We start from the raw sequence: 10,615 nt of genomic DNA, 5'->3' as shown, positions 1-10,615 counted from the left end.
AGCTCTTAACCCAGCTCTTAACCCTTTGAGAGGCAGCAGCTGACAGCTGTGCGCAGCATCTAGTTAGTTGGAACTTGGCAAACTCCACACTCTATTTGTGAAATTCAAATAAGAGACATGGTCCTTTTTCATATCAAGGTCCATTATTTATTCAGCATTTGAGTCACGGAACACCGTTTGATAAGCTTTAGCCTCTCACACCCAAAACGTAGAATATGTTATCGTTCGATAAGCTGTTGTCAAAATAACAATTGTTTACGTTCTCTAATTGTGTACTTGTTTAGTAAGTAATGCAGATGTTTAACAATTTGACTCTTGACAGTGTGAAATGTTATACTCAAGATTTAAAGATCTATAAGGGTCCATTTGGTTATCAACTCTCCATCATTTAGCTGGGTACCACCTGGAACCCCCTCAATGACCACTGGTGGTTCCCGGACCACTGGTTGAGAACCATTGCACTGACAAGTCCCGGAAAAGACGCACTGTGATTGGCCAGTAGTCAACGCACTGTGAGCGCTGTGATTGGCCAGTAGTCACTTTGAGTGACAGGTTCCCTGCGGAAGACGGAAGAGCCGCCGTGTATTGCGATACAAGTCGCCCCAATGAACTGCAGAGGCCAATGAGGTATCTAGGTTTCTAATATCTATGGCCTCGGTCCCTGTGTGTAGTGATTAGCCATGGGACATATTTAAGAAGGAAAGGTCGCCTACGTCACTTTCTCTGTCCAGCGATTCCAGCTGGCAGATTCGTCGCACTGGGAGTGGGAGGCAAACTGGAGTCCAACTAATGTTTCATCAGTGATCATGGAACGCATAATCCATTGAAGTCAATGAGAGCTAGGTGGACGACTTGGACAAGCTTATGAATAAACACTACTAGAGGTTACTACTACCTCTAGTACTACTACTACTACTACTACTACTACATTAAAACTAGTAAACTACTACATTAAACTAGATGTGAGCACTCTCCCCCACTCTCCTCCCCGGCTCCCCTCCTCTCCCCCCTCTCCTCCCCTCCCCTCCTCTCCTCTCATCAGTCATCCATGATGTCACTGATGCCTTAGCTCCAATCGGAACCTCTCCCTCCGCTGTATAGCTCCGAGATGAGGTTCCACGTTTGACGGTGCCGTTTGAGCTGGACATTTTCGAATATTTTCCACTTTACATGTTTCTTACCCCTTTCTGCACATCGTATCCAAAAAGTAAAAGTTTTCTGAAATGCTTTCAGATGTTTTAACTTCTAGCTCGCAATAAAATCTATCCAACGAGTTGGAGGAAAAAAAGCGTTTAAATAGCTTCTCTCCGAAATGTTTTTAAGACATACCCGGAAGTTGCACCCGCAGAGGCAACATTACTGATTCCCTGTTGAATTGCATCTTCTAATGCATAATATTATGGAACCGGTTTTAACGCTAGAAGTTAAAACATCTGAGCATTTCATAAAAGCTTTACTTTTTGGATACGATGTGCAGAAAGGGGTAAGAAACATGTAAAGTGGAAAATATTCGAAAATGTCCTGCTCAAACGGCACCGGGCCACGTAGGACCTCATCTCGGAGCTACATAGCGGAGGGAGAGGTTCTAAATGGGGCTACTGATGCCTATGTCATAGATACAACATAGGCTATGACTGACTCACATTTGGCCAAGGCCTCATGTGAGATCACAGCCCCATTGATTTTCCATCATGAAATTAAAGTTAAATATCGAAGTACAGTATACAACATAAAACAAGAAGAAATAGTGGAGGTACTTCTGTGGCCTACTGTCCACAGACTACTCTACCTTTGTAATCGATTCAGCATTTAAAGGAGAATACCGGACAAATTAAGTGTTGTCTTTGATGTCTCGTTACTCACCTACCGACGTGAAAAGTGGCGTTCTTTTTTTCCATAGATTCCCCTGTCGTCATTTTTTAAACCCCCTCCGTTGTCATAATGGGAGCGCGTGGGTTAGGGAGATTCGTCTATTATAACCGATCCAAAGTTGTTTTTTTCTCTACTGCTAGTCATTGTGGAGTCTCATGATAGTCAAACATGCGCTGAAAATTCCTGCGAGGCCACCGTTAATGGCGAACGACTTAACACTGGTTGCTTGTTTCCATCCAACTTTGGATCGGTTATAATAGACGAATCTCCCTAACCCACGCGCTCCCATTATGACAACGGAGGGGGTTTAAAAAATGACGACAGGGGAATCTATGGAAAAAAAGAACGCCACTTTTCACGTCGGTAGGTGAGTAACGAGACATCAAAGACAACACTTAATTTGTCCGGTATTCTCCTTTAAATTGGGGAACCAAAACAAAGTGGCTCCGCAAAACCGGAAGCAGCAAAAAACGGAAGCCAGAAGCTATTTATTTTCTCTCTTTTTTTTACCGGATCACACGGGCCATTTAATAACAAATACCAGGCTTTCCTCCCAGGTGGAAAGACTGGTGATGCGAGGTTAGTGAGCAGCTAATTTCGGGCCACCTAAATTCAGTCTATCGTAGTTCTGCTGGGGGAAGATGAATCTGCCCGAACCCCTACCCACTAACTCCTCATGGAGGGATCGAGAGAGGCCTCATTGGGGGGCCTCACTACAGGATACCTCCAAACCCACCTTCACTTCTGCCCATAGGGGCACCACAAACGAAAACCGCAGCACAGGAATTGAGTTCTTTGGCTTGCTCGTAGTGTGCATAAGATATTTGACGCTGGTAAATTAATAGTTTGAGAGATATGCTGCAGACAGATAAACACAAACACAAAGAGTGAAAACAACCTCCACCCTGCCTTCAGCCTGGCGGAGGTCTTCTTACTAGTGGTGGAGACGATAAAGACGTCATTGCACAGTTCTGACGTCATACTTTGTACCAGGAGTATAAAAACTCTTGTCTCACATTCTGAAAGAGTCATTTCCTGGTAGCTTAGTACTACTGTTAAACAGAACACACCACCACACAACTGCGGCTGCAGTCTACAGTACTTCAAATATGGATTCAGAGCTCGGTTCATTCGCTGAATTTCCGATCACCAGCAAACATGAGTGCCCGTGCGAGTATGAGTGCACGTGCGAGCATGTCTGCCCATGCAAGTATGAGTGCATGTGCGAGAATGAGTGCCTGTCCACGTATGAGTGCACATGTGAGCATGAGTGCACATGTGAGCATGAGTGCCCGTGCGAGTACGAGTGCACGTGCGAGAATGAGCGCCTCTTGCATGGTAATGATCACCTCAAATATCTCCCCTATATTGTTGGTCTATGTGAGGAGGACGATGAGTACTCAATAGATAGTGAGACTGGATTTAGACCACCTCTGGAGACATTATATGAAGAAGATGAGGAAGATGACGAGGCCTCCGCCAGCAGCCCAGCGACTGAGTCGCAGAAATCCGTACTTGAGGTTCCAGAGCCTGACTTCAGTCCTGAATGGCGAAGTCAATCTGCACCTCTTCCAGACACGGCTATCGACATGGTGCCTTTTATGGTCCCTGTGGAGTCCCGGTCTGCCTCGTCCATGGAGAACATCAGGGAACACCCTCAGATTTCGTTGAAGGGGGAAGTCATGAGCTTTCTACAGAAAGGGCTGAAGGAAGAGGATCCGCTTAAGAAAAAGGTTGTCTGTGACAGCGGCCCAGTCCCCTCGGCAGCGGGAACTGTTGTGAACTCAGAGAATGGTCAGCTGACCTCACAGCCAGATGACTGTCAGGACACGAGGCAGCCAGTGAAGAAGTCAAAAGGGAAGAAGTTTAGGAAGCTCATCAGGAAAGCACTGGCTGCCTTCAGCAAATTATCACCAAAAAAAATCAAACAACCTAAATGACCTTTACTTGGGTATTGATTCACAAGACTTCTCTCATGACAACATGCTGCAGACTCTGCCAGACACTGATGCCACCTGCTGGTTGGAAATGGACCTACCTAGAGGAATCGTTATCAGCATGGGGTCCCATATTCCAATGCCCTTAGACACTCAAACTGTTCCAGCTCTGTGGAAGAAGTCAGTCCATAGTGGATAATGATTTTTTTTGTCCTTTAGGATTTTACCTTGATGCCATTTGTTGGGAAGTTGAGCTAATGTTAGATAAAGTAGATGTCAATTTGCTTATAAGCATGAGCGCACCACTGAAGACGCCATCCAGTATTTTGCACGTTATCTCCAAGCAACTTGAGTGTCAACACTACCCTGATTAGATGGTTTTATTATTTGTTAACCTATTAGGACACAGCAAGTGAAGGTCAATGGGATTCTGTCAGAAATCAAACCGCAGTACAGGGAGAGTTTAACAAGGTTGTGTGGTATCGCCTACTGTCTACTGAACACTCTACTACTACTACTGTATGTTGTACTGTTTTATGAGTATTGCCTTCTACACAAGGACAAAACACCAGGAGGCTCCATCTGGCGGTTTTGCACCAGATTTTGCAGGGGTGGAGGTCAAGAGGTGGAGTAAGAGGAAGCCCTGGCCTTGAAGAGATGTATGCACTTGAATGAACACCACCATGCCTGCAGGTATCTACAAGCTCGCAACGCATCGACACGTTGTGAGCTTGTAGATCGGCTATTTTTGGCGAAGAGAATTGTTGTAGACCGAAGATAGAAGTCAGAGTACAGTTGTAACTCAAGTATGTTTTACTAAGAATAGAGGGTTTAAGTGGTTACGCTCACGCACAGATCACTGGCATCCTTGAGGCAACTGGGATGCAGATAATTACTGAAAATTAAGAGGAGGAATACTATTTAGCTCATCCATTTCTTTTTTATAAAGCTTTTTTTTTTTCTTTCATGAGTGCTTCACACATACAAAATAAATAATGAAAACAAATTTTTGTTCTGGATTTGCACTGTAATTTATATTATGTTTCTATCAGTGTTAATTATTCCTCTCGTTGTCTAACCCTACATCAACCTAACATTCTCCTATCAATTATCACCAGAGCTTTATCGTTAATATAATGGCTTGTTTGTTTATTTCTCCTTTGGTTTGTTCTTATTTGCTTGTTTGGTTCTTACTACTTATGGTTCTTGTTTGTGTAAAGCAGTTTGAATTAGCCTGTTGTTGAAATGTGCTATACAAATAAACGTAATTGCCTAACTTCATTGTTAGTCCCTATTATTAGGTTTACTCACTGTTTTATCTCTTTGTTATTCCCTCCCTCAGACAGCTGACATTATTCTGCTTTTCTTGCTTTTATGTTATCACAATTATAACTGCTATGGTATGCGCTCTACAAAGTAATTCATTATTTTAAATTGTAATTGCACCCCCTCTCATTCAAAATATTAAACATAATCTTAAATACAAACCTTGTGTTAAAATACGTTATGAAATAAACAAATTAATGTTTGTTTGTTTGTTGTGTATTTGTTGTACAGAATAATACGATTGCTGACGGGTCGGGGTAATCTTTTTATATTTCATAAATGAATGCCAAATTGTATACTTTGTCTTTTGACAGTGTTGTTCAAAGGTAGCGACAGCTGCACATCTACTCCTTTTGATATAATGTGCATCGTTCTGAACGGTGTGGGCAACTATAGCCAAGTTCCATCTAGGCTCTAATGCCAGATTTATACTTGGTTACATGCCATGTCATGCATCAAACGAACAGATTTACAAGCTCCGTGACGCGTTGGGAGCTTCCTGTAGATCAGCTATTATCAGTGTGCAACACCGGAATCAACTTTAGCTGTAGTGCGCACGAAAATGTATATCCATATAAGTCACACTGTAGGCTATGTGGTTGAAAACAAATTAAAACACACACACCATTGGACTAAGGGGGGGGGCTGGTGCAGTTTCCTGTTTATGGAGAGAAAAAATAAAACCTTGAATAAAGTACCGCAGTAAGTCCCCCTAGTTTGTTCAAACCAGTGGTTCATAAAAAGGGGTCCGGGCAGGGCCCCCCCAGGGGTCCTTGAGAGGGTTCGAGGGGGCCCCAGCAAGGATTATTGATAGTGTAATAAACCTCGTCTCAGGTATGAGAAATGTAAAGAGCCCGCCCACAGAACATTTCTACTGTAAGCATTAATAACGGAGGCAGAACTTCCAATGTTACATTAACAGAATACTTTATTTATTTAACTCATATACTAAAGCAGCAGACACTAATAAAAAGACAGGTATGATAGGTAACCATAGGTAAATCACATATATAATTCATTAAATGACCCAGATAACTACAGATAGTCCTACTTAAAACGGAGCATGAACACCTACAGTAGACATAATCATACACATATAACATTTACTAGAAACTCTAAAACTACTACTTATAGTGATGAGCGGGTCGACCCGTAACCCGCGGGACCCGCGGGTCAACCCGCGGCGCGGGTGGGTCGAGTCAGGATTTCAGAGGAAATTATGCGGGCTATGGGTGAGCGGGTCAGCCGCTCTCACACGCAAAAAAAAAATAAAACCCCTATTTTGAACAACATGCTTGTTTATTCAGCCCATGACAATGTTGTGCTACTGTAGACATTTAAAGGGACTTTGGGTACTTAAAAGAGCGCTATATAATATAAATATATATTCCCACCGCGGGTCGCGGGGCGGGTTGAGCCATAGATTTATATATGGGTTCGCGGGGCGGGTTGAGGCGGGTTGGGTTCCGTCGCGGGTTGGGGCGGGGCGGGTCATGAAAAAACCCGACCCGCACATCACTAACTACTTAACCTTCCACGAGGCAGGCGACCCCCCACAGGGTCTGAGCTTTGGCGCTGAGTTGGCAGCTTTGATTGACAGTCAGTTTTGTCTAGCCTGGCATGGCCAGACTAATATCACTGAGTAGATATTAGTCTGGAATCTCTGTGTGGAACCTGCATTTCCGAGGGGCAAATTAAAATGCCTCTGGTGATAAACCCGCCCCATATTTGCATACTGGGCCCTCATTGGTCCCTCACAACTTCGGAGGGAGAGAAATCCAATCTCTATTGAGAGGGGCCAGACCTAATCTGCTAAGGGCAATCTTTTTTTCTTTTGGTCTGGAACCAGGCTAAGTTTTGTCTGCCCGTCCAACGCCGTGAGCAGTCTCCGTTGACTGTAGGAGACCACTCGCACAACTGAAGAGCGGAAGAGCACTCCTATTTAGTCTATACTAATATCTCGCCCTGCCTAACGCAGCAACCTGGCCCGATAGCCCCCTATCTATCTTCAACGTTGGCAGCCCTACACAGCATGCGAACAGAACCCACCCCCCCAGCAGTGAGTGCAAGACAAAATACTTCAGCAGGCTTCGCCTGTAACTTGGACTGAGCTCCGCTCTCCAGACCACTTGTCTCCTCATGAGTTCACAGTTTTATAGTGTCCCTTCACCCTCAACATAATCATGTCCAGCCGCGGTTGATCAGCACTCTGTCTGTCAGTCACAATCAGGTGAGTGCCATCAGTCTGTGATTGACACACGTCATTGTCAACGTCACCCAACGTCACTACAATAGTTATGAGCCAGAATTGACCCTTACAGATCTGTGACTCAGTGAGTGTACAAATAGAACCAAATGAAACCCTAGCTATTTTGTGGGACTACTACAGTGTATTAATGCAGTGAAATATACAGTCTGTTTAGTCATTATACTGTAGACCTCATCAGTGGAATTGTATTGCTAAGGAACAGCTACTGATATTCACAAACCCTGCCTACAGGAAATAGACTTGAACTCATATACTCTAGAATGAGTATGTTGTCGAGTGTGTGTGTGTGTGTGTGTGTGTGTGTGTGTGTGTGTGTGTGTGTGTGTGTGTGTGTGTGTGTGTGTGTGTGTGTGTGTGTGTGTGTGTGTGTGTGTGTGTGTGTGTGTGTTTGTTTCCCAACCCTGTGAAATGGAGCCGTGGAGCAGAGAAAGCCTACAAAGGAGAGGATGTAGTCCATGAGCCAGAGCCCCAAAATTGAGCAATGATTATCGAAAGAGTGGGCAAAACCAAACCTATATTAAATTGTTCATAGGGTCAATACGAGTAAATAAATATATGATAACCTTTCCACAGGAGCAGCTTTTTCATGGTTATCACACATTTTGTTATTTTCCCCATACGTACATGACAGGTGAAAAAAATTACAAAATTTAAAAAAGAGTTATCATAATGAAACTTCCTGAGATGATTACTTGCATGAAGACAATGATTTATCGTATTACAAGTTTTCTGGAATTGTATATTTAAATATGCAAATTAGGCATTTAGTCCATGAGCCAGAGCCCCAAAATTGAGCCAGATATTGAATATTCCCTCGTTAAAAACCTTTGACTCCAACATCTTAACAAAATGAAATAAGAATGTTGACTCTGGCTTTGTCCAATGTTCCAATGTTGATTTTGGAAAGTTATGCAAATTCGGGCATATTTTCCTAATGCCTAATTTGCATATTTAAGTATACAATTTCAGAAAACTTGTAATACGATAAATCATTGTCTTCATGTAAGTAATCATCTCAGGAAGTTTCATTATGATAACTCTTTTTAAAATTTTGTAATTTTTTCACCTGTCATGTATGTATGGGGAAAATAACAAAATGTGTGATAACCATGAAAAAGCTGCTCCTGTGGAAAGGTTATCATATATTTATTTACTCGTATTGACGCTTTGAACAATTTAATATAGGTATGGTTTTGCCCACTCTTTCGATAATGAAATCTTGTCTGGCTCATGGACTAATGAGGCCATTCTTATAGTCTCTTATATTCAATAGAATTAGGTCAAATGTGAACATGCAGCATTTAAATAAAAAATGAAAACTCAGATGGTTTGAAGGTCAAACTAAACATATGTTTCATGTATAGTGTGTGTATTAGTCCGTGAGCCAGGGGGGTTGGTCATTACCATCTGAGGTGATTAATGCTCATAGTGATTTTTGTCAAGGTATGCATGTCTAGAGTTAGAAAATATGTGATAGCCTTGCACCAATGGTAGCTTTATGGGTGCTATCATGCATTTTATGTTATAACACTAGGCGAAAATTACATGGGTCAATATATGAAAACATACTATTAACCCCCCCCAAAAAAATATACAAAAGGTTTTTCAATTGATTCTGGTACGTCTAGGCATGCTTAAGAACATACAAAAAAATCTAGGAAATTATATTTCTCGTAAAGCCATCATTTTCAAGATGGCGTCCAATATGACTGCCAGGAGCTTAAATGGCTTTATGATACTGTTCAACCTAGAAAGGTGGTTTTGGTGTCTAAAACTAGGTCTTAGGGTTCAAGAAATATGGCTGAATCAGTGAAATTACCATCAGTTAATTTTGTATTGCCAAATCAAAGATGGTGTCCATCCCATGGTGATGTTCCATTGTACTAAATTATGTTAAAAACAACAAAATATTGCAGTTGTGTGAGGGAATCTGTGAACTTCGTGAACGTGATTCATATGGGGACCTGGGGGGGGGGGGGGGGGGGCATTCATAGGTGTAGAATCTATTTCTAATGTTATATTTTGACTTGCTGGTCAGTCTTTGGCCTATGTGCTAAAGGTCAGGTCAAGGTCTCTCTCACACCTTATCGTCCAACCAGGTGTCCAAGCAGGCAGCAGATATGGTCACTGGTTGACATGTACAGCAGGCCCTATTCACCTCACAATTGACATAGAGCCGTTTGTTGACACCTTGCAGGTATATAAGCATCTTATATTCTTCAGCTGCATTGCAAAACTGATGCAAGGTTCAGCACTGGAAGTGGAAATGCATGTGGTTGCAGAACATGACAGGCAAGTTCAGTGGTCAGTCCTGAGTGTATCAGCAGCACTCTGAAGTGGTTTCTATCAACAAGACATTTGAACAGATACAGCAGTAGCCTACCTGGACACTGCACATCTCCATCCTACTGGCTGACAGTGGGTAGACAACTTCTTCCTACTTCACATCCACCAGTTTGAATGCGCAGGGAGACACATTGACATTAACTTCACCTTTTCTCTCATGAAGCACATGACTGAAGCACTTCTTCCATGCTGGCCATGTGCAGTGTGCTTGATATCTAACCCAGTGCCTGCTGAAGATGCATGTGCTCCATGCCATAGCATAGAGGCTAAGCTAGACCTTGTCTGTCGGCACCATGATGGATTCTGGATCACTGTCTCTGCTGACCAGTCTGGGGAGCAGACTGCCATAACGATCAGGAAAGATGCTGTCATGATGCATGTGAGTGGAGTGGACTGAAGCCTTCCCCAAAATGTGCAGAAACAGAGGGAGAGTTGAAGCACTGGTGTGTCTTGGTCATAAAATATTAGGGTGTAGGATTCCTCACACACAGAAAGATCATCTCTTCAATCCCATCCTTGGCTAATTTGCCCCCATGCTGTTGTGAATAGTAATGTCCTTTACCCACATGAGATGTCATCATGAAGAGTAAGAACATTAAGCAGAAGCCGTTGAGCATGTTGTACACCTTCAGTGCTGACGATAGATACTGCATTTAGTCATGATGAGGCAGACATCACCATGAGTTCCTATATCCCTGATGCAGCCATCTCTGGAAAGGGTGTGATACACATGCTCAGTGATTACACTGATGTTCTTGTCCTGTTGTATGCTGTGTATTGGGGTGTATCAGGTGGACCTACAGTGTAAAGTATAGATGGAGCATTGGGATGGGACAGTCTTATATGTATGACAAAGGCAAGATCA

The sequence above is a fragment of the Gymnoscopelus braueri genome (genome assembly GCF_963280865.1).
Source record: "Gymnoscopelus braueri genome assembly, chromosome: 3".
Classification (NCBI taxonomy): Eukaryota; Metazoa; Chordata; class Actinopteri; order Myctophiformes; family Myctophidae; genus Gymnoscopelus; species Gymnoscopelus braueri.
This window is presented reverse-complemented; position numbering follows the sequence as displayed.